This window comes from Suncus etruscus, chromosome 14 (genome assembly GCF_024139225.1).
Source record: "Suncus etruscus isolate mSunEtr1 chromosome 14, mSunEtr1.pri.cur, whole genome shotgun sequence".
NCBI lineage: Eukaryota > Metazoa > Chordata > Mammalia > Eulipotyphla > Soricidae > Suncus > Suncus etruscus.
In genome coordinates, this window is record NC_064861.1 from 48,224,023 (window position 1) to 48,244,782 (window position 20,760).

The 20,760-nt window shown below is 38.9% G+C and overlaps 1 protein-coding gene, 1 non-coding gene and 1 pseudogene across 3 annotated transcripts in view; 2 read left to right on the top strand and 1 right to left on the bottom strand.

Moving 5' to 3' along the window:
* FTO (FTO alpha-ketoglutarate dependent dioxygenase) overlaps positions 1-20,760 on the top strand; it is a 428,549-nt gene that overhangs the window by 304,294 nt on the left and 103,495 nt on the right. The gene's annotated exons all lie outside the window — the stretch shown is intronic.
* On the top strand, positions 1,385-1,491 carry LOC126029094 (U6 spliceosomal RNA). Its single transcript, XR_007502749.1, has one exon. It is a non-coding gene; the product is annotated as a U6 spliceosomal RNA (small nuclear RNA).
* On the bottom strand, positions 4,411-4,506 carry LOC126029204 (uncharacterized; annotated as a pseudogene).

Consider the following 20,760-nt stretch of genomic DNA (forward strand, 5'->3'; position numbering starts at 1 on the left):
TTCATTTCCCTTATTTTGTTTTGCTTTCTTTAGAATCTGAAAGTATTCTAAGTCAAAAGATATGACTGTTTCTATGGCTTTCGGTACCTACTGCCAAATTGCCTTCCAAAAGTGTTGTACCAATTTACACTGTAATCAGCAAAATATGAGGATACAAGTTTCCAATATATATCCTTGCCAGTATTATTACACTTTGGAGATCCACTCCCTCTAAATTGGTGGGGGAACATTTGACTTCATTGATGTTTAAATTTGCATTTGTTTGCAGCTTTCCCATAAATCTGTTGACTAACTGTTCTTGTAACAGCTGTATTTTCTGAAACGAATTTGTTAAGGTTTTTGTTTGTGCATATGTGTGCATGTCTGTGTGTGTGTTTTAAGTTCTGTTAGCAATTGATAAGTAGTTTGGGAAGACCCTCATTGGCAAGGCTTTCTTCCAGGGGATCCCCTAACTCAGCATTGCTGCAGCTGCTACTTTTAACTACATTAACTTGGAGTGGGGCCAGAGCCTAGGCAGGATCCCCTTCTTGAAGAGGGGCTCTCATGTGTCTGGTGAACCACAAGCTCAGGGCTGTATCTGCCAATGTGTTTTTGGCAGAACCATCTAATAAAAATCCCATTCGAGCTGTTCTGTGAAATGCAGTCACAAATCTGCACAATGATTGCCTGTTGCCTTTTTATTTTATTTTTTCTATCAGTTAATCTTTTCTTGTTTGTTTGTTTTGTTTTTGTTTTGGGGTTTGTTTTTTGTTTTTTTTTGTTTTTTGGACCATACCCGGTGATGCTCAGAGGTTGCTCCTGGCTATGTACTCAGAAATCACTCCTGGCTTGGGGGACCATATGGTATGCCAGGGGACCGAACCATGGTCCATCCTAGGCTAGCAGATGTCCTACCACTTGCGCCACTGCTCCAGCCCCAGCTAATCTCTATTTCTTAGAAGGTTTTTGTCCTTGGCCGATAATTCTCCTTTAGTAATTTGCTTGGTGCATGGCCTACCCCCAAATGTTATATAATCTGCATTTTTTATAGGATGATCAAATGCATTGTTTATCAAAGCAGAAGATATTGCCTCCTGGAGGGGTGCACTGAAATAATGGGAAGTCTGCTTCTTAAAGAAGGTGGACTTCCAGAGGATTTTTGTTTTCTTTCTGAAAATGGGACAATAAGCCAAATAATTTGAAAACCTCTGATCTTATGCAAAGGGCACCTAATGCAAGTGCTATAGAGAGAGAAATGACGCAGTGCATTCTTCAGATACTAATGAATCATCATCGCAGTCCTAGAAGTTGAGACTATTACTCTGAAAGTTGAAATGTTTGCCCATAACACGCTTCATTCCTTTGAACTAAAATGAGTTTATTTCTCTTAAAAGTTAGTTTGCTTGTGCTCGCTTCAGCAGCACATATACTAAAATTGGAATGATAGAGAGAAGATTAGCATGGCCCCTGTGCAAGGATGACACAGAAATTTGTGAAGCATTTCATATTTAAAAAAAGTTAGTTTGCTCAACTGCAAAATAGAATTGATTCACTTTATTCACCTAAAGATCCTTAATTGGAACTAAAATAATACCCTGTACATGTTGAGTATTAAAATCATTTAATTTTTGACTAGTCCACAATTCTGGACTTTCTTCGTTCATAAAATGTAGGCACTGAAGCTCACATTTCATTGGTTCTTTTCACTATTTTTGGTTAGGATATTTGCTCATTGGCTACAGTCTCAAGTCTTGGTAAATAAAAGCCATGTATATATACACATGCAGTCAACTACGCAATGTAGGTACATACAACCTTTGGAGCCATTTTTTTTTGAGAAGGAGTAATCCCTGAATGTGAGCTTGGGAAGCCATATTGGATACTGGATATTGAACCCAGGTCTGCTGCAGCATGCAAGACAGGCATCCTACCTACTGTACTATCTCTCTAGCCGCAGCATCACAAACTTTTAGGAAGGAAGTTGTTTTACTCTGGTGTATAAAGGGAAATTTTTATAGTGAGTTTATGGAGAAACCAGTGACCTCTGGCCACTTTATAATCATGGAAATGCTTATGTTACTTGGGCAAATCTTGTGACTTCTTAAAATATAAAAGTGAAAAGATAGCTCATTTATATTTTTCCTCATATCCTACCCTCTGGTGAGAATTTAATTAACCGAGGTGGTTAATGGAGAAATAAAGGAGTGTTCACACCACACAGAAATGCATTCAAACTTAATTTCATACATACTTTTTTTTTTGAATAGGGATTCAGGATCCCATATGTCACTTAGCCTCCTACACAGAGATCGTCCTTTCTAGACAAGAAGCAGGTGGCCTGGCACAGATCACAGGGGTTATTTTTGCTGCTGGGCTCCTGCCATAGTAGAGTTTTAACAGTGGCAAGGCTGCACTGCAGGAGACTGACCCCAGATGCTCTCCCTTTGGTGAGGATGGAGCAGTCCCACCTCCGCTGTGGGGAGTAAACTTGATCTAATCTAGGTCACAGTTACCCTCCCAGACAAGTCTTTGTCTAAACTCATCCATTTACTACTTAATTGCTGCTTCCAAATCTGATTCATTTGGAGTGAAGTAACAGCCTTAATTGTTCACCTATCCTGACTGTCTCTTTAAAGCCTACCAAGATGATATCTTTGCATTTTCTTTTAAGTCAGCCCTTGGGCTACTTTAGGTTAAAAAGTAGTTGGGAGAATGGTGTTAGAAACCAGAAGTTTGGAAACTTGGGATTCTGCTCTGCCTCTGCCTTTGCTTCTCCCTGGGGTTCACCTTCCCTGTTTGTCATCTGAAAAGATTTCTACTAGGTCAGGATTTTGAAATTCAGATGTTGACAGGTAACCAATAGTAGTAAGCAGGGCGGAGGGCCAGTGTACTCAGAAAACTCTGGGACCGGGTAGAGATGTACTTTATTTGAGTGAAGATTACAGGTTTTTTCAGAACTCATTGAACATTAATTTAAGATCTGTTTTTTCTGTTTGTATGCCAAGTGGTCTGCTGGTAAATTAGAAACAGTGATCTTTACTTAAAGAGGACAGTGATGAGCTGGAGTCAATTGCTTCTTGGTAGAATGTGAGCTCTGAACTGCTACATCTTCAAGAAAAGCCAGAGACTAAGAGTTTCTATAAAATCTCATTCATGGGCCAATTATGTCCTAGTAGGACGGTTTTGTGTTTCCTAAACCAAAGGCTTCTAAGTTTGACTCCAGGGATCATCTCAGCTCTTAATATTCAATGTTTCAGCTTTGCTTTGAGATGTTGGGCAAAATAGTAAACTTACTTTCCTACTCCTTAGTTTCTTCACCTATAAAATGTTGATAGTTTTTGATCAATCTTACAGAGATCTGGCTAAGAGCATCAAGATATCCTTGTACAAAACCACTTTGAAACAGGAATGAGAAGCATACAAATTGAAGTCATGGTTTACCTGTATTATTATTTTGATTATAAAGAATTATTTACATGGTTAGAGTGAGTGTTGTTCAGAAGGGATACCCTGAGCTTTTTAAAGATGCTTAATAAAAGATCAGGCATTCGCAAGCAGTGAGTTGCATGCCTGCAAATGAACATGCAGACTTTTCATTACCCATGGAGGGGAACATTTCTGTCGTGTGTGACAAAAACAGGAGGCGTTTCATTTGTACAGCTGCTCATATAAATTGCAAAGTCTCTGGGAACTGAGGAAAGGCAGTCGCACATATAAGGAAATGAAGTTGATGCTATATTAAAGATTCCGTGTCACAGCCACTCACTGCCTAGGAATCCGAATACACCAGCCTTGTCACTGACATTCTGCGAACAAGCAGCCTGTATTGGATGGTGATAAATGGATTATCTTAAATGTCATTCTGCACTGTTTTTAGAGTTGCAAGGGGAGTTTTGATATTGAGTTGTTGGTTAGTATATTCTATACCAATCCTTTGTGATGAAATAATCTGCTCAAGTTACATCCAGAAATGTCAAAGTTGCTTATTTCTTCAATCACCCATAGCAATGTTTCCATTACAAGATATGCAGAGAAGATTGTGTAATAATGTCAAACTATTTATAGAAACGTTTCCTAGGAATCTCTCTTCTCCTTGAGTTGTTTGTGTATTTAATACTAGAGATTTGGTTTTTTTATATTTAAGTATAGATTTCTAAATTGGCTTCAGCTGAGAATGATTTACTTTAGGTTTTTATAGAAAGCAAACTTAAATATTGATATTAGCATTCAAAAACTTAAACTATGACCTATCTGACCTTTATAATATCCAAGAGTCGCTTATTTTGATTTCAAGTGTTGTAATATCTGCATATTACAATTGTGTTCCAAGCATTATCCTATGAGTGTTAAAGTCATCACCAATTTAAGATGTGCTATTTATTTAGGATAAAGTACTTTAATAACTTGGCAAAATAATTTTATTTATTTTTTTTAAATATGCAATGCTTCACGAATCCTTGTGCAGGGGCCATGCTAATCTTCTCTGTTTCGTTCCAATTTTAGTATATGTGCTACTGAAGAGAGCACAAATAATTTTATCTTTATGCCATGATCTACACTATTTAATTTTTAATATTTGTTTGAAATCCAGTCTTGATGAATTACTGTTTCACAGAACATAGTTTCTTGTATAAAAATTTGGTCCAAATTTATATAACAAGATGCACATACTAGATTTTGAAAACATGTGTTAAGTTTTAACTCACGGGTTATTTTAAATATATTCCTAAATATATTAATTCCTAAATATATTCTAAATATATAATATCTTTTTAAACACAGATAGTGGAATTATTTAATATCTCTATTCTTAGTGATTCCCTCCAGCCCACCTATACTCTGCTTATTCTATCCCTTATCAAACATAAATAAAAAGGCATGTAATATATATTTTAAAAATTCAAATCAATATAATGAATCACATAAAATCATAGTTTTATAAATTAAAAATCACTCAAAAATTTTATGCTGCCACCCTAACAGCTAATACTTGTATTAGGCTTATTATATGCCAGCATTGCTAAGGAATATTATTTCACTTATTGAGTATTGTTACTCCTACTTAGAGATGAAGAGGCTGAGCCATAGAACCATTTAAATAAATGTTAGAACCAGACATCGTACTATCATCTTGCATTTAATCAGTGATTCGCATTGCATTTTTAGAAAAGCTTTGTTTTCTGCAAAAAGTAGTCAGCCTGATTTGCTTCTTCAGTGCTTGTAGACTTCAACATATAATTTTGTTCTTTTCTTTCTTTTTCTTTTTTTCTCTGTCAGTGTCTTTATTTCTTCCTTTCCTTCTTTTCTCTCTTTTCTTCATGTTTTCTGTAAATAGTAGTATAATTCATAGAATCCTAAATGTTTATTGATGATATACTGACATAGCTATTTATGGTAATGCATAGAATTCAAATTTGTTGCTTTGACAGTTATTTGAATGCTACACCAGTTTCCATAATATGGATGAACCTATTGTACTATTGATGGCATGTGAATTCTTGAGGTTTATTTTATTATGACAAGCCATATTATAATGAACTCTAGATGCCTCTAGAGGTGTATATGGGAATTTCAGTATCATCCCTAGAGAATGCTTTATATATTAAAGTGTATGCATGCAAATACATTATTTTATAGATTATATGCCTTTATTATATTTTTTTTACCATTGAACCATCCTTGTACTTCTTTAATTGCAACAGACCTTTCTTGGTTCTAATTTAATGTCTGGATGGACTTGATTTGCTAATAGTTTGTTTACTGGTTTATCTTCTTTTTATAAATGAGATTTCTATAGAAAGGTCTTTTCCCTTGAGATATTCCAGCTAACAGGCCTTAATAGTATTCATTTATTCCTAGCCTTTCTGTGATGTTGATTCTTTGGAAATGTGTCCAGGGCTTCATTGACTTGGCTGTTTTAGCATCAAGGTATTTTTGCAGGCAGCTTCCCTCACATCTTTGAATTTTATTTCTATTTATAGCTTTACAGAAGAAAGAGTTGACATTATTCTTTCCATTTCTTTGTCCCCTCCCCTCCCCCTTTATGGGCAAAGAATACAAATATCTCATTGAATTGTGATGCTGCATCTTTTGAAACCTGCAATTACACTTTTTAAATGGAAAGTTTCTTTTTTCTTTCTCTTCAATTTTTGCTCATGAGGCTAGAATCCTAATTCACATCAGTATTTCCCTAAAAATAGACATTTACATTATCCCATGTACAAACACCTAGTTTGTAAAGAACAATGCATATTTTTCACAGCAACGTCAAACATGTGGCATCCTCAGCACCTCTTATCTCTGTCCTGCTCCTGGCAGATAGAATGAATTGAAAAGCATATTCAGTTCCTGAACTCGTGTGTGTGTGTGTGTGTGTGTGTGTGTGTGTGTGTGTGTGTGTGTACACCTTTGTGGGGAAGCTCCTTTACGAGGTAAGGGTGAGGGTTGTAAAGTCTCTGGCCGTCTATCATTACTTTCTTTTTTTTTTTGTATATCTTTATTTAAACAGCTTGATTACAAACATGATTGTAGTTGGGTTTCAGTCATGCAAAGAACATCCCCCTTCACCAGCGCAACATTCCCATCACCAATGTGCCATCATTACTTTCTGGTCTCCTGCTTTCTTTCCAGCATCAGTGCCTCTAATCTGGCAGTGCTTGTCACCTAGTCAACTCTGAAGTCAGTTTTGAAGCTATTCTGTATCTGCACCCTTTTCAGAAGACTTTCATTTTGGTTTCTCCCAAAGGAGTGTATTTGTTTCCAGAAAATGTCAGAAACAAACCACAGTGACTTAGTCTGATTTTTGAACTTTAAAACTTGGCTTCCAGATTTATACTACTCATCATTCCTCCAGACCAGCTATAGAACCAAACTACTGGTCTCAGCTCTGTGTGTGTCCTTCATGAGTCAAAGTATGAAGAAGACACGAGTCCCACCCTGGGTTAGTGCACTGGTTAGTTGTGCAATGAAACTACATGTCTGCTCTTTTCTATTTTGTCTCCTAATTGTTTCTGACTGGAATCCCTTGATTTATGCCTCCTTCAAACTGGATGTCACCAGAGTCGTTTTACCAAATAATTGTGAGGTTAGTCATTCACCCTAGTTTTCTGGTGAGATTTTTTTTGACAAGACTTCAGCTCCCTGGAAACTAGAGAGGCTGGAAACCAAGTTCTTTGTCCCCTTTCCACCTTTTTTTCCAGGCAAACAGGTTCTGCAGCCAGACTCCTAGCTGAGGGGGTGGTGACAGGAGCTAGGAGGGCTGAAATTGGACTCTCAACTCCAGCTCTCCTAACTGGGAGATTTTGTTTGCCCGCAGGGGGCACCTTTTTCTAATTTGCCCAAGGATGCCAAAAAGACTTGCTGAGGCCCAGTGAAAGATTGTTCCATTTACCGCAGGCTTGCTTCTTCCATACAACAGAATAGGACCCAAAACTGTCTGTAAAACCTTTTGTTTGTAACCCCCAAATCTCATTTAATGACTGCTTGCAACCATGTCTGTTAAGGATATACTTTTACTTGGTTCTTATCAACCAATCTAAATGGAAAGTTCTTAGGTAGGGAAGCTTCTCTTTTTAAATAGCGTAATAAACAACCAATGGTAATTTTTTATTGTAACCCTCTACCTGCCCCCAGGAGCAGCAAATAATGAAACAGAATTTAGTGTCCAAACTAGTGAGTGGAGCAGGTTGGAATCCTAAAATACCAAATTTCCACATTATAGACAAGTCTAAAGATAACACAGCAGTTTCCTCACAGAGTGTTAGTCCCACCAAGCAATTTAATTAGGAAGTACTATTCTGATGGAATCACTGGTGATGGCTCAAGATTGCTTTGTTTTCCCAAAAACCATTGGGGGTGGAGGGAGGTAGTTAGGATGGGAGAAAAGGGGGGGAGGGGTGGGAGAAAGAAAGAGAGAGAGAGAACCTTTTTTTGAACGAGCCATTTTGAGCTAATTTTAATGTCTCAAGTAGGGCCACAGGAAAATCAAGCAAAGGTTAAAGGTTAACTGCACTCCATTATTAGGAAGCAGTTTCCTCTGAAGAGGTATTGGATTGTTGATCTAGGTGGAGGGTCACACCTTTTTGAAAGGTGTGAAAGCACATCTCAGCTGCTCCTCTTTAAGGGCCCAAATTGGTGGATCACTTTCAATGGTGCATTTTATGTGTGATTTAGACTTTCCTTTCTCATGGTAGAAATTAAATTTGGGGGAGGCGCACCCTGCTGTTCCTGGCTCTGTGCTCAGGAATGACCCCTGGTGGTGCTCAGGGACCATATGTGCCAGGAATTTGAACCAGGGCCACTGCTATCATGGCTGCAAGGTCAAGTATCTCATTTCCTGTACTCTCTCTGGCCCTGGAAATGACATTTTTAAGTAATTTTATTGGCCCCTTTAATAAGTATCACAACCAATGAACATAGGAAGAAAAACTTAGCAAGCAATACCAGCATACTCCAATGTTTCTAAACAGCTATTTTGGTGAAACAGACACTTCCTGTCCAGGTGAAAGAAGCTTCTATCTCCCTCACACCACACACAGAAGATATCATTACAATCCCTCCCTGAGAGAACTTCTTTGTCCTCACTAGTATGAATTTATGTCTGCCAGTGACAGAATACTCAGAACTGTTACTCTCTTGGAAGCAATGCCCAAGAAACAGAGTTTTCTAACTGGGTTTGTGACTGTTGAAACTTACTCACCTTTCACCTGAATTTCTACGATGTTTTGCAAATGAGGAGCTGGTGAGGAAAATATGCAGCTGGTAGCTGGCAAAGTTTTAAGTGGGTAAAGCTTGTAGTGTTTAGATCATAGCCCCAAATTACTTAAGGGCTTCTGCTAACATGGAAATAAGACTCTTGACTGCTGAGAGATTGGATATTCAGATAGATTTTTTTATGAAGGAAATAAATATTTTAACATGCAAACACTACCCAAGCGGATACTGATGCTTCAAAACAGGGTTAGAGGTCAGATTTTCTTTCTGTTTGTGTTTTGAGGATGGCTCCAAGTTAAAGGTATTACACATTACTATCTACCCTGAGCCTCACTTGGTAAAGTAATTACTGCTAGCAAGTGCAAAATATGTACATTCATTGTTATTTCCAAAGATCTCGAGATTTCTCTCTGCATTGCTCGTCGTCCTCATTATAAAAATATATATCATGAGCAATGGCATGTTTTCTCCTCCCTAACTGTAAGAGTTGAGTTGAAAATGTGTGTCCAATAGTTCGGTTTTTAACAAACTTAATTTGAGAGTAATAAGTATGCATCACTAAGAATAGAATCCATTTTTTTTCCTTTAGAGCTTTAGAGAATAGCACATTCTCCCCACCCCACCCCCATAGTTTGACATTAAAATATGCACAGGACCCTCAGGGAGGCTTTTGAGATCAGGCACTGACCTAGTGGTCAGCCAGGTTGAGTGAACTGGACTCAGGATGTCTTCAGGCAAACATGAAGATGTGTAGTGTAAGTTGCTCTCAAATTCAAACTCCAAGTAGCTCCACAGAGTAGAATTTTGGTCACAGTTGGAACTGCAAGAACTTAAAGCTTCTGAAATGTTTTTCTTTCTGCCTTCAAGGTGGGGAAAAATGGGACTGGAGAGATAACAGAGGCCTGGAACTTACCTTGCATGCCACTGACCCAGATTTGATTCCCGGCACTATCTAAGATCTTCCAAGCCCCACCAGAAGTAAGCCTTGAGCTACAGATACCAATGCAACCCCTGAGCCCTGCCTGGTGTAGCCCGAAAGACAAAATGCCAACAACAAAGAATTGCTAAAAGTGGAATAAAGGGAAGTATATGGGACTACTCTTTCTCCAAAAGTGGTGTGTATAGCTGATATATTCTGAGCAGGGTACTGTTCTAGGACTCCAAACTCTGTTGTAAAGAATACTGTGGTATCGGAAATTGAGGGCAGCTAGTCACTTTTATATCATTTCATTTTAGTGACACAGATCCTTTGTCAAAGACTGACTTATGCGAATCAAGTTCCAGAAAAGTTGATAGGGCTAGCTGCCCTCCACTTTCTTTTCTTACTAACATTTAACCCACCACTAAGTAATTACTTTCTCTTCTCCTTCTCTTGCCCTCTATAAGCCTTTGGAATGCAGTTACACTTTCGAGTTCATTCCAAGGCTCAGCATTATTCATGTTTCCTTACTCAGAGCCACTCAGTGTCAATGACAGAGAGTATCTGTACTGCAGGCAAACAAGTAAAGCATCACCTCGTGTGCTTTTGAGTAATAACAGGTTTAGTGAGGATCAGATAGGTAAAACAAAGGCCTTGACTAAGTCAGTGATATTGTAATATGACTCTTAATATTACATTTCCTTTTTTTTTTGTCTCTTGTTTATTTAGATTTTCTCCTGGCATCTGAATTTCTTGGGCAGAGAGTATAAAGATGGAATTATTTTTTTTTTTTTAGGGCAGAGAGGAGTGGTAGTGAGTAGAAAAATTACAGTGTGTCCTCAGCTGCCATTGATGTCCTTCCAAATAGGTGAAGTTGAGTTTAAAACCTGCCATTAATTCTTGGCCTCTGGCAACAGTGATATAAAGCTGCCTGGTTGTTCCACTGGTGTAGGGGTTGGGGAGGCAGCAATTAGTCAATGACATTTATGGCCGATTTATAAAATACAAATGAAATAATTGGTTACAAAATCATGACAAGCCTTCACTTGTCTTTTGCAAACTTGTTCTCAACACATTGTGAAACTTTATGAATGCTGTAGAACGCAAACAGCAATGAGTCTGAGGAGACCAAGCCAAGGCACTCAGTTTGGGCAGAGCTATGAAGCCAGGAGTCTCCTAAAATTTACTTCCTGCCGTCTTCACCACACCTCACTGTTAACTTTAGATCCAGAGACCATCTCAGACAGGGAATCACAACAGTTTTGGTGTTGGTGCCAAGAATGAATGGAACAAGAAAAAAAATGTTATCAAAAAAATCTCTTTTGGGGGTTTTAACATTTTTGTTTATTTGTATGTTTTAGTGGGGAAGTGGGCATTTACCAGGGGAAGGACACCCAGCAGTGCTCAGAGGCTGTTTCTGATTTCATGCTTAGAAGTTGTTCCCAGAGGTGCTTATGTGGTGCTGAGGATTGAACCCAGGCCTCCTGTGTGCAGAACATGAGCTCAAGCCCTCTGCTGAAATATAAATGCTTGGGAAACCTTAAGATTGGGCTAATAAGATTCAAAGGCATTTTTAGAAGGTTAGGTGAGAGGGTACAAATCAGCAGCCCTTCCAGAACTTATTTCAGTACTGTGAGAGGCCCTGGAGTTAAACAAACAAATAACTATGAGGTGTCATTAGGAAGACTGACCCCCAATATTGATTGATCTTAGGTGGTTTCTGTTTTTTCAAATCCCCATTCTCATTCCTCACCTCTGATTCCTTAGTTGTTTGATTCTTTTATATCTCTAGAAAGGATGTTTCCTGAATAAAATGAAAAGGGAAGCCAGGAGCTAATTAAATGTTTAGCATCAGATATGTTGGGGCATAATTTGAAGCTCATTTTGAAAAGGGTTTGTTCATGTTTTGATAAGGAAGTTCTTGGCTTGAAGCATACAACCAATCCCTTAGTTCTAGGAATGATGTTCCATTTGGTGCTTAAAAATTCTTAAACACTTCAGACCTATGATCAAAAAGGACTGACTGGATCCAAGTCTTTTATTTTCTGCACTCCTGAGCAATATTCAGAAAAACTGGCTGGTCTGGTTTAGAAGAAAACTGTAATGTGGGGAGCATTTTCATCCTGCATTCCTGCTTTCAGGCCTTTGCTTTCAGTCAATAGGTTCTTCCGACTCCAAAATGGTTTTATACTTCCACAGCACTCTGCAAGTTCTGCTTTCTTTTTGAGTTGTTTAAAAAAAAATAACCACTGTCCCCCAACTCCTGAAAATTCACTTTAGTTAAAATATGATTGAGACAGGAAAAGAAGATGAATGAACATTACCCAGAAAGTCTAGGCTAACCCAGTTTGAGTTTGTCCAGAGTGTCCTGTGAAAGATTTCAGCCCAGTCAGGCCAGCAGCCTGCCATTTCCCCTGCTCCTTTGTGAGGACTAAACCTTGTCCTCAATACCAGGCTCCAGACCTGAATGTTGTCTTAGATGCTCTGAATCCCTCTGAAGAGGCTTTGTGTGGTGCAAACGAAGGATCGGGCTGTGAAGATTGAAGATGTGCAGCTTCTGCCCCTAAAACAAGAGAGTGCTCTAAGCTCCAGAGCTGAAAGCTGATTTCTGATTTCAGCCCAGACAGGTTGGCTTGAAACTATAATCAAGATGATTGTATTGCCCTGGAATTCTTACTTCCAATTTAGGGTTTTGCTATATAATCTCTGGTAGAGTGTGTCTAATCTTCATGAAACCTAGAGTCTTACATAAATTCGATGGATTTTCTTCTATGTGTCTGGGCTGAGCTGAGCTGTGTCTTTAGGCTTCGCTGTATAGACATTAAATTACTGAGTAAATGAAGGCAGTGTTGTGATGTCACTCTGACTTTTTGAAAGACCAACTCAAATTCTATATGCTGTAGCTTTGATCCTTTTCATTTAATTCTAAGTACACTTGTTATTATAGTAACTGTTGTTTGTATGTTATTTTAGCTTTTTACTTAAGTAGCTATTTAGCAATTTAAATGAAAATGTAATTAGGTTACATCTGTTTTACATGCATGTAATACCACGCAGATGTAAACTTCTATTAAAGCCATATTTTCTTTTTGGCAAGAAAAGGCAAAAACAAAATTGCACCAATCATTGGAGTATGCCTTGCTCCTAAAATTTAAAAAGAAAGACAGCAAGAAAGAAAAAAAGAAAAAGTATATATACAGCACTGTGCCCTTCTTTATATGGTGATGAAAGTACATCACTTCTATTTTTTACAACATAAAAGAGCAAACAAGGACCTGGGAATTTATTTGAATCCAGAGTTTAGAATGACAGTCTGGCTTCCTTCGCTCATGGGTTTATGCGGCCGGTGGGGCTCCCTCGCAGACAGTGGCTCTCCTGGCTACCGGGCCAGGCAGTCACCAGCCCTCTAACCTGGTTCTCCTTTAAACTGCTGGTAGTGACACCTCTTTGTCCTTCTCTGTTCTAATGTTTAAAAACACACACAAAAAGGGTAGTGTTTTCCCGCCTACCTCATAAACTTATAATAAGGAAGTGAGATGAGTTGTACAGATATTTTGAAAAGTCTAAGATACAATTCTTTGAAGAGTGTTATGAAAATACTCATTTCCAAACAGCATGAGCAGAAAGCCTCTCCCCTCACTCCCGCCCCTATCTTCCCTCCACATTCTTGTGGACACAATGGGGATTGAATTCAGAAATTAATTCCCCTGTTTTGGGAACCATTACCTCCCTTATTGCCTGTTAATAGGATTTATAGAACATCATTTCAGACAAAGCCATTTATCTTATTTGCTAACGAGACACAAAATTTGGACTGTCTGGAACCAGGTACTATTTTAAGAGTTACCCATTTGTTCCATGCATGCTTGGCTTTTCAATGCAGTCGTTTTTAATGGTGGCTTTTATAGCATCAATAAAAATATTTTCATATAATTCTTCCTTGTAAATATGGTTAAACTTTTAGCTTTCTGCTACTTGGTGACCTGTTAAAGAACTTAATGTACTTTCAAATTGATTGTTCAGTGCCAGGACAATAAGAAGGCAGGAGGAGTCAGCTTTATGGCTTTGTTCTTTTATATTGGGACCTTCAGCTGAACTATGAAGGCAAAAATTCAAGTGGTGCTTGCAATATCCAACTTTTGAGAGTTATTTTTTTCCTTCTAAATCTCCATCTAAAGTTCTGAGAGAAAACATGAACTATATGTCTAATTTTAAGTCTCACCTATTTTAAGACGCAAGGAAAGGGAGTAAACTATTGCAACCTACAGATACATTATTCATTTATTAAGTACTTACTGTGTGCCAAGTACTATACCAGATGCTTCATTTATTATGGCTTATTTTTTCCCTGGAGGGAGTTGTTTGGGATTTGGGCTACACTTGGCAGTGCTCATGGGTTGTTCCTTGCTCTGTGTTCAGGAGTGACCCCTGGTGGTGTTGAGGGGATATGTGTTGCTGGGGATATGAACTAACGTGGATTGCCTTAACCTCCTATATAGTTTCTCCAGCTCTTTCATTTATTATTTTTAATCATTTACAATAAATTCATAGGAGTATTATTGTTATTGGGTTGAAGAAATTGAAACCAATAAAAAGTTTAAAGTACTTCTCAAGGTCTGATAACTAATTAAGACACACAGCTAAGGTTTTAACCTTGACAATGAGACTCTAAGACCTGGATTTTTGCCCACCATCCTTCATATTTCATATAATATTGAGGTTCTGTTGTTTTTAGTTGTTGATCACCTGGATCAAGCTTCTGTGATTCAAAAGAAATAATCTTGGAGGAAAAAAAAAAACTCTTAAGATATTTTTCTTTCCTCTCCCTTAACCCCCAATGCAAAAAAAAAAAAAAAAAAAAAAAAAACTGTATTTGAAAGACTTAGGTGGAACAGAAACCAAAATCAGACATAATGCTGATGCTGATGTTTCTTGGCATTATAAGTTGTATTTCCTAATGACTCTACCACAGGAAAGCCCCCCACGTATGTAACCTAAATCTCAGCATGTGTCCATTTTTTAATTTGCAATATGCTGCAGTGCAGCTAATAAATGGACAATACACCCCCTGATCTCAGCTCATCATACTTACAGTTTGGTTTCATAAGAGGTTTGGGTCAGGGAGTCTGGATAAATATATTGACAAAGAGAACAAAACACTTGCAAAATAAGTATTCAACTGCTGTGCTCTGGGGATGCATAGGAAGGAGTAATAGCCTAAAAAGAGATCAGAGAAAGCTTCCTTTGGCCTGTGCACATGCTGTAGGATTGTTCCGGCATTTCCAGCTTTAGGAACAGAATAAGCAGAGACATGAAAGCAAGAAAATGCAAGCTGACCTACTGCAATAATTAAAGATGAGGTGTCAAATGCCTCCACTTGAACCCTGGCCAAAAAACCTTATCAAACAAACAATAAAACAGAGCATAAAATAGAATGTCATTGCAAAGGCTGAATGGAAGGGGTCAGCCATCCACCACCATCACTAGGAAGTAAAAGGGAAGGGAAGAGTTTGAGGAAGGCAGCGGGTCCTCTAGTTCAGTAGTAGAGGAGTAATGCTTCACACGAAGAAGCATACAGAACAGGGAGACAGAGTTAGATAGAATGTGGCTTTACTTGGACCTTTCTCCCATAGAGGGTCAGCATAGCAGTCTCTTCTTTTATGGAGTACAGAGCACATGTGTGGCATGCTCTTCCATGTTTTGTTTACATTTCTAATCTCTCAATGGAGGTTTTTCACCTCCTCCCTTCACTTACTTTCTATACATGAGATAGTTGTATTTCCAGCAACCTTTTGGGTACACCAGAGGGAGTTGTAGCCTTCTACATGGTGTCCAGCGGTATTTCGGTGTCACTGTAAATTCTTCATCTCATTACTTGGCTGCTAATGGGAAAGCTACCCAAAATGTATGCTTTTCTGTGACCATGCTGTCAGTATGGGTCCCTTTCTCAGTCTTCTCAATGTGTCCAGGTTAAGCTAGTAAGTAAGTGATGTACTGTTAATGCCAGCGCATGGTACTTAGGAACACCAAAGACTCGCAAATAGTACGGGACACGCCGTTAGCTGCCAAGCTGCCACCAGTGGCAGGTGGCTGACCCCACCTTGCTCATATTGTGACAGCTCTTTTACACTGATCGAGGTAAGCAGGGACCTGCCTTGAAGGTGGGAGTCAGGGATGCCTCTGAGAAGTCTGGACACAGTATCAGATCATGTTTCACCCAGAGAACAAGATTGATTTATTGTGTTACATGAGGGTGAGGTGGACCCGGCACCACTGTACCACATGCTTTTTTTTATTCCCTTGTCTGCTAAGTATGCAAGTACAAACAGCTTTAACACAGTTCTTTACCTAGAAAGGAGCCTGGGGCTGCATCCAAGTACATTTAACATATGAAAATTGAGCTGCTTTGAACTTGTATGTTTTTGATAACTGCTTGGTATGCTTCCTGGAGGATAACCTGTAGGCTTTTCTTTCCAAATCCTAATCCCTTTGATTGAGTGCCAGGACAGATAGCTCTCATTGAATAACTCCAGTCTCATAATTCTTCCTTCATTCAGAGTTGAAAGGGAACAGCTCCAGATTCAATAGGCAAATCCTCAGATTTAGCTAAAGTAATTCGAACACTTTAAAACTGAAATTGTTTTTGCTCTAAAATAAGGTCCGCACAAGCTCCCGAATGTTTACACAAGCTCTTCAGATGCCACGAACTGCCGGACAGTGAGGGAAGCAAATCACGCTTCTCCAGCCACTACCACTGCCCCTCTACTCCCTCTGCCCCGCTTGACCCACTTGAGTCACTAAAAGACTGTTCCCAACACACACATACACACACACACACACACACACACACACACACACACACACACACACACACACACACACAGAGTCTCTGATCAACCTGGCATGCTTATTTTTAAACAAACACCCGCTTCTTCTAGTTTTCTCTCCTCTCCCAAACCAGGCTGACCACTGCTGTCCTCGCTTACCAGCCCCCTTTCAGAGGAAGGAAAACAACCTTGTTCTTTTTATCTTACACATGTGCCTGGTGGGGACTAATCTAAACCAGTTCAAGATGCTTTCATGAAACTGTTTAGAGGAATGGAAGGTGCTGCTGGATTAGAAGAAATGCAGTGTCTGAGTCTCATACCATCCTGCTCCCAAACTTGCCACTCCTCTCTTTTTCTTTCCCTCCCTCTTCCTTTCTCTCTCTCTCTCTCTCTCTCTCTCTCTCTCTCTCTCTCTCTCTCTCTCTCTCTCTCTGTCCCTCTCCCTCTCCCTCTCTTTTTCTCTCTCTCTCTTTCACACATACACACATACACACACACATCAATCTGGATTTCTGCAGAGATTCTTGTTTTGGGCCTTTTCAATAATCACATCTACTAAAAATAAAAGGAGGGGTGGATTCCTTTCTGCTATGCATCTTGGGTCTGTCCTATTTGGCCAGATTGCTCTTAGTTTCCTATGTGTCTCATCCAATTTCCAAAAGGACCCTAAAAGGTGCTTTCTGTATTTGTGTCCTGCACACCTTATTGCAGGATGATGTCCTAGGTGTCCTTACTCTTTCTCTTGGCCACCAGTTGAAGATAAAGGTTGCCCTATTTCCTGGTGAGATTTCTACTTGCAGATGGGGGCTGTCTCACTCCTCTTCTCATCATCCAAAATCTTCACTAAGATGGGGACCACATGAGGCAAGTGAGTGTCCTTAGAAAGAGGCACAGGACCAGAACCTGCCCTCTATGGAAGGACACGGATCAACTGAGCGGTGATCTGTGATCAGACCCCATCTGAATGAATTATTTTCCAGATTCCCGATGGTCTGAGAGCTTTTTCCAGACCTGCACAGCTTTGCTTCTGAGTGTTTGACCCACAGATGTAAAAGTTTATTAGCAGCCTTGTTCATTAAATTCTTCTTCCTCTTTTTTCTCCTTTTCTCCTTCTCTCCCTGGAAGGTTTTTATTGTATGATAATCATTGATAATTTGAAAATGCCTTCAATAATAGCTTAAATAACCAGCGTTTTATTTTAATGAGTGCTGTTTAAAAGGATCGTATCTACATCACTGTCAAGTCTTACAACAATGCTTTGGAATGAAGGTAGAAAGTTTATGACACATTTTATTATATTCCTAAATGTGAAAGAGGATTCTAATTTAGAAATAAATGGTTATACTTTTTAATTCTTATTTAGCCTCTGTAGCTGTTTTTAATATCCCTTTTATGTTACTGGTCAATGTTTTAAAACAAGTTCTTCGGGGATTCTTTGCCCATTAGTCTCTGGCAATAAAATCTGAACTTCACTAAAATAAAACACGATGCCATGGAGCAATTAAGAGGAGAACTTTCAAATATGACTGTGGATATGAAATACAATGATTTATTTTATTAATGGATTTGGGCAAAAGCAGCCCACCTCTTTTAAAGTCAACTCTGTGTATTTGGGGGTCTTTATATTTTTTAATTTATTTCTTTGTTTCTCTGAGGGCAGTAGGGGGTTCCATAGTGGGCTCTTAAAGAATTCCACGCCTCCTTTTATAGACTGCTGCTTCTGAATATGAGCCTTTATTTTTTCTTTTATATGGAAAATGGAGTGATGTCATTTAGGAAAGCATTTTTCCCCAAAGTGGTTTTGGGAACATGAAATCTGGTGATGTGTTATTTAAAAGCGATAATGTAGCAAAGCTATGGTTTGTGCCTTAAATAATTAAAGGATTTATGAGATACATCTCTAACCTGTTCGGTTTTATGGAAGGACAAAATAGAGGGTATTCATTTCATCATAGTTTTTTTAAAGTAATAGAAACAAGTTGAAAATTATTTCTCTAACATTATAATGACTTCTTTGTTTTGTTAAACATAGTTTGCTGTAATTTAAAAGAACCGCAATTTAGTAGTCATGTAATTTGCAAATGGGATTGGCCCCTCTACTCTTGGAAGGAAAGAATTACTTGTGTTTTTTGTTTTGTTGGTTTTTTTTTTTTTGGTTTTTTTTTATTTGGGGGGGATCACAGCCAGTGGTGTTAAGGGCTTACCCTTAGCTTTGTGCTCTCCAAACCCTGGTTGATTGGATGCAAGGCTAATACCCTATGCACTGTACTATCTCTCTGACCACAAAGCTTTAGTGCTTTAACACTTTCATTAACTCAATGCAAACTAATGATAATTTTTTTTTGAGGCCAGAGTGATAGCACAGTGGTAGGGCATTTGCCTTGCATGTGGTTGACCTTGGTTGGACCCGGTGTGATCCCCAGCATCCCATAGGGTCGCCTGAGCCTACCAGGAGTGATTTTTGAATGCAGAGCTAGGAGTAACCCCTGAGCACCACCAGGTGTGGCCCAAAGGCCAGAACAACAAAACAAAACAAACAAAAAAAAAAGATCTTTAAAAAGTCTTATATTCCTGGGGCCAGAGCGATAGAACAGCAAGAATGTGTTTGCCTTGCATACAGCTGATTCAGGTTTGATACCCGGTATCTCATAGGGTCCTGCAAGCTTGCCAGGAGCACTGCTGGGTAGGTAACTCAAAAACAAGTAAACAAACAAAAGTCTTATATTCCTTTCAATTTCCCTGTTCCATTTAGTTTTACCCCACTGCCAGCTTTTTCTTCAGTAAAGGATCTGTTCCAGAGCATTTGCCGTACCCCCATATTGCCCGTGTACTTTTAGATGTTCATTCTCTTTGTGGGGTTTCTTCTCTTTGAGCACCTTGTTTAAAATTAGTTCTGCATATTTAACATCCCTCTTTATCAGTTGCTCTCTTCCAGTACAAATGTTTTCAGTTCTAGAGACCCTAAGGGCTGTGATCAGGGCATCCTCATGCACCTGGGAACCTCTGTGCAGAGCACAGCCCACACAGCCCTGAGCTGTAGCTTGTTGCCTACTATCTGCTGCCCAACACATCTATCTCCTCTCTCTCTACTTCCTGCAGTTCTGAACTGCTGTGTGGTTCCATCTCTTGTTGAGGTTCCTTCTTATCTTTTCTGGAATTTTTATAACTACCTCTGTACCCAAGTACCATGAGGGAGATGGGTGGCAATAGCTGTGGTAAGTGACTGCCTGAACGAATGTTTTCTTGGTTTGAGAAATGTCAAGTAATGCCAAACATAAAATACTGGGTGAATAAGAGTCTTTTTTTGTTCTTTTAAAAAAGAGTCTTGGACTTTGTTTTTTTGAAAAAGTCATTAGTGAACATACAAAGAACAAAATACTGCTGAGGAAAGATTATATTAGAGCTAATCGACATTGAACTTAAAGATAGCAGGAGCTGGCCAGGAATACATAGTTGGCTAAAGAGATACCTTATACTTGCAAATCTGACTCCTAGTTTGAGATACCGTAGTGACCATTGTCAATGCTCCTTGGTAGGCACACTGCATTGCCTGCCCAACAGTCTTCTACCTTAAACCAACTTTCTCCATCCCTGCTATGAAAACCCAATCTTTGTTCTCCTGGTAGAGAGAAGTCCCTTGATTTCAGGGAAAGCCAGTCTCTGCCTGGTCCATGATTGGGTCAAATGTGTGCTGGAATTCCTAGTCCCCCTTACTAGATGCTGACTTCCCCAAACTCCCTTGCAAGTTAAGGTGTATGTGACAAGTTCTGACCTATGTAACAGAAAGCAAGGCCCCAACTCAGGGACTTCTAGGATGGATCTCTTTCTGGTACAAAAAGAAAGAGCTTCATTGATAATTCAGCTGTTACAGGGCCTTCTTGCTTTGGCACATGAGACACATAAGACAATACAAAGGTCGTTCATTTCTTTATAGTTACCTTTGTTGAACAAATGAACGGAAGAAGCTAGATCCATGATGACTTACCTGGAACTTCATAACCCAAAACTTCTTTAATACATGAGTATCCTCATAAATACTGAGTGTTCAGTTTATGAGAATTAATTTCTCTTACTTGCAATGGACCATTTTCTAGCAAATTCTGTTTCTTCTAGAGAGGAAAGTCAGAATGGAAACATGAGAAGTGAAGGATCTTCCATCCTAAGAGGGAATATAATGACTGGAAAAAATAGATTATAATATAGAAGAAAAGACATTTGGTAACTGATTTCTATTTTATTTGGGAGTAGGGATGACACCCAGCAATGGGTTACTCCTGACTTTGTGCTCAGGGATAACTCCTGGCATTGCTTGGGGGACTATAT